Source organism: Nicotiana tomentosiformis, chromosome 2, assembly GCF_000390325.3.
Source record: "Nicotiana tomentosiformis chromosome 2, ASM39032v3, whole genome shotgun sequence".
In the NCBI taxonomy this organism is placed as follows: Eukaryota; Viridiplantae; Streptophyta; class Magnoliopsida; order Solanales; family Solanaceae; genus Nicotiana; species Nicotiana tomentosiformis.
This window is the reverse complement of record NC_090813.1, coordinates 107,539,181-107,543,490: the sequence shown is the minus strand read 5'-3', so window position 1 is coordinate 107,543,490 and position 4,310 is coordinate 107,539,181.

The following is a 4,310-nucleotide window of genomic DNA, read 5'->3' as shown; positions in this document are numbered from 1 at the left end:
TGGGTTAACTTCAGGAGCAAGATTAGTGGGTGTATCGTTATCCGGTTGCGTATCATCAAAATCTATTTCTTCATCATCATTTTCATCAATAGTTAGATTACCATAAAGAGCATTCATATATTCATGGTTTAATTGTTCACCGGGTGCAATATTATGGCAAAATTGACTCTCGATAAATTGTAATAAACTATTATCTCTATCAAGAATAGGAGGTGTAGGACGGGTAACAGGTGTGAGCCGGGGAGCCGGGGGAAGTGGAGGAGGAACAGATTGGCCACTAGATTCAACACTCTTGGATTTTCCCTTATTTTTACTAAACATTATTTTTAAGGAATAAGCCATCTTAATTAATAAAGCAAAGTAAATAAAACAAACAAAACTATAATATTAAAACTTAAGAGTTGGAACGAGTTTACCGAATTGACGAATAACTTGTTGAAAAATAATTATCGTTGAAAACTTGAAGACTTTAATTCACCAACTTCACAATTTTGCACAAATTATAACAATTAAGTAAGCAATTATAGAAGAATATTAGAGAGAGATTGATGATTTTGTGAGAAAAATGAAAGAATGAGGGGGTATTTATTGTATTTAGAGTTGAAAATAGGGAAAAAGTATAATTATAAAAAATTTGGGGTTAAAACAAAATTTGGGGGGTTAAATAGCTATTTTGCAAATAGCCAACGACTATTTTGGCAGACCAAACGGCTAGTTTTTAAATGGCCAAACGGTCAATTTATTTTTTTTTAAATTATCCATTGGGCCCGGATAGGATCGTTTAGGACCGCTTGAACCGGCCCACTTCTCAGCCGATCCCAGTCCCAAACGGTCCCGATCTCGCGGGCCTCGCCTATAAGACCGGCCCACTACCCGACCCACCACCCCACGGTCCCGATCCTATCCGGTTAGGACCGTTTAGGCCCACCGCCCATGTGGGCTTGCGGTCCTGGGCCGGTCCTAACCGGCCCACATGCCACCGTTATTTGGAGGTTTAGTTGATGTCGGATTTTTGTAAAAATGGTATGGTTAGACTCGTAGTTGAATGAGCGTTCATATTTCGTAACTTTCGCCGGATTCCGAGACGTTTATTTTTGAGTTAATTTCGGATTTTTATTGAAAAAAATATCACCCCGAGGCCTCCGGGACCTCAACCAATCATACCAACAAGTCATATAACCCCATGCAAACTTAGTCGAACCTTCGAATCACTCAAGACAATAGCAAAACACCAATTACACCCGGATTCAAGCCTAAAGAACTTCTAAACTTTTAAATTTCACAAACGACGCCGAAACCTACCAAACCACGTTCGGTTGACCTCAAATTTTACACACAAGTTAAAAATGACACCACGAACCTATTCCAACTTCCGGAAATCCAATCCGATCCTGACATCAAAATTTTCACTGTCGGGCAAAATCGCCAATATTCCAACTTTCGCCAATTCAAGCTTAATTCTACTACGGACCTCCAAATCACATTTCGGACGCGCTCTTAAGTCCAAAATCACCTAACGGAGCTAACGGAATCATAAAAATTCAAATACGAGGTCGTTTTTCTACAAGTCAACATCCGGTCAACTTTTTTAACTTAAGCTTCCAAGTAAGAGACTAAGTATCTCAATTCACTCCAAAACCACTCTGGAACCGAACCAACCAACCCGGTAAGATATAATACAGTTATAAAGCACAAAAGAAATAGAAATGGGGCTATAACTCTCGAAACGACCGGCCAGGTCGTTACAATAGTAGATCCCTAATTGGTTCTGTAAATGGTAAAAATCATATGTACCATCATTAGAAATACTCCCTCTGCTATTTAAGAGTTTATATAGTCAATGGATATATATCTCCCAAAATTATTTCTTTACAAAAAGATGATATCTTTTATGATGGTATAGCAGCCATGTATTTCTTCATAGAACTTTCAATCCCTTGGATAATGAAATAGGATGTAGAAATTGATTATACCACAGAAGGATTCCCCAGCCTAAACAGAATCTTTTATACAAAATTCTGGAGTAAATTACCCCAAACAAATAAGCAAAAAAAAATTTATGGCGAAGAGTTAATAGAAGAAATTGAAGTCAAAATTGAAGGTTGTGTTAAGTAAGAGGTAACAAATGTGGCAATGGAGGAATTAAGTCCTTTCCAAAAGGTTACCAGAAAACTTCAGATAAAGAAATGAGCCATCTCCAAGAAAGAAATCCTAGCTTCATATTTCGAAGAAATAAAAAAGGATTTAGCAAGAAACTTCGAGATCGAATTAAGTGATGATGTGTCAATAACTTCTCTGGGTAATAACTCAAAAGAAGAAACATGTCTGGCAGGAGAAGCCCAACAAAGCCAGCAAGAACCAATTAATTTGGAAGAAATTGAAGAATTACTCAAGAAAATGAAGGAAGGAGCAGAAGAATCTTGTGTAAAAATAATGAAGGAAAGGACAAAATTTGAAAAAGATTGAAGACCCCACCACTGAATTATTGGGGTAATAAGGACGAAGGAATCTACTTTAATAAAAGCAAACGGACCCCGCCATGATAAGATGATGTGAATATTCTTTTATAAAGTATTTTATTTTATTACTTTTTCTTTTTCTTTGTCGGCCGTTTTACTATTTATATTTTGTCCAGTTTTGCAGGAGATCCATGATATAAGGATCTATAATTCATTAATAGAGGTAGGCTTCGGCTAACAAGCTCTCACCTCTCTCTAGAATCAGATAACTCTCCATTCTCTCTTGATTTCTTTTGTAAATCTCCCTTTGTAAAATTTTTATATTGGAAATAAAAATCAGAAAAGGCTACTTGGCCACAACCCCGACAGTCTCAGGTACCTCTAATTTTTAATTTTCCTTTTAATATAGATATTCATTTAGCCTAAATTATAGGCTAAATAGTGTTGTATTGAACTTATACATACTAGTCGATTCTTAAAGCATGTTTTGTTGCTAGTTTTATACTGCATCACCCAATGGTTCTAAGGTTGAGATTGTAGAGCTCGGGCAGTTTAACAGTCCAGGCAGTAAGTCTTGGTTATGGCAACATAACCGGTGGTCCTCAAGACGCAGACTACTGTTAAAAACAGTAGGAAAGAAGAATATGATATGCCCCAACAATTAGATCTACTTAATAAATGGACAATTCCTAGAATCCAACCTAAGGTTATATACCAATTAGGTACCTTTGAAAAATTAGGTTTAAAATAAGTAGTTAAAACTACTGAAGAGACTATCATGGTAGATAGTGATCATGCTACTTTTAGATTATTATCTGAATATGATTTAGCCCCTTATATAGGGAAACTCATAGACTTTTACATATTGGTTTAATACATGTTGTCTTCAAGCCACTTACTTTAAGAGGCTTACCTTAAAGCTTTATAGCAGCTCTCCGAGATGGCAGAAATCAAAACTGAAAAAAATCCCTGAAATTGGTTATACCACAGAAGGATTCCCTAGCCTAAATAGAATCTTTTATACAAAATTATGGAGTAATAAAGGTTTACATAATTCTAGTAAGAAAAGAATTTGTACAATATATTTAACATTAAAAATCATATACGTTTCAAATAAGTGAGAATTTAATGCAAAAAATTTAATTAATTAAAAACTTCAAAATATTAGGAAAAACGTAAATGATGATTTTGGGCAAATGATGATAATACGTATATAGATCCATTTATTGTTCTAATAAAGTTTAAATTAAATGGTGACGATTTTGGACTTCTATTTTTTGTGCCTTCGATTACACTATTTATTCTTCTTTATTTTTGGATTAATTAATAGAATATACTTGATTTACATAAGTTAAATGATAAGAAAGTAGTAATAATATTTTTGTCTCCTCTAAATTTAGATATATTATTTGAAGTTGATGTGCAATTATTAAGTGTTCTTTTATTAATTAAGTATTTCTAGAATTTTATATTGAATTAGTGAGTAAAATGATTTATTAGAATTTGTATTATTTTTCTGTACATAAATATTATAGAACGAGTGCTTGTATTTAAAGTTAAAAGGCCGTTCAACTTTACATAAGAGTTTTGATCAATCGGTTCGAGTGAATTTAAAAAGAATATCTTTTAATATATCTTTTGAAAAATATTATTATTTGTATGGACAAATAAATCCTAAAATTATGGATATTTGTTACTCCGTATGTTTTTATCATAATTTCTCAAAGATTTATTAACTAATACAAACTAACTTAATATATGAAAAACGACATTGAATTATTTGTTGGAATCAACGGAAAAAGAAAAAAATTCCAATGGTGAATTAACTTTCTTTGTTTGAGAATAGACATG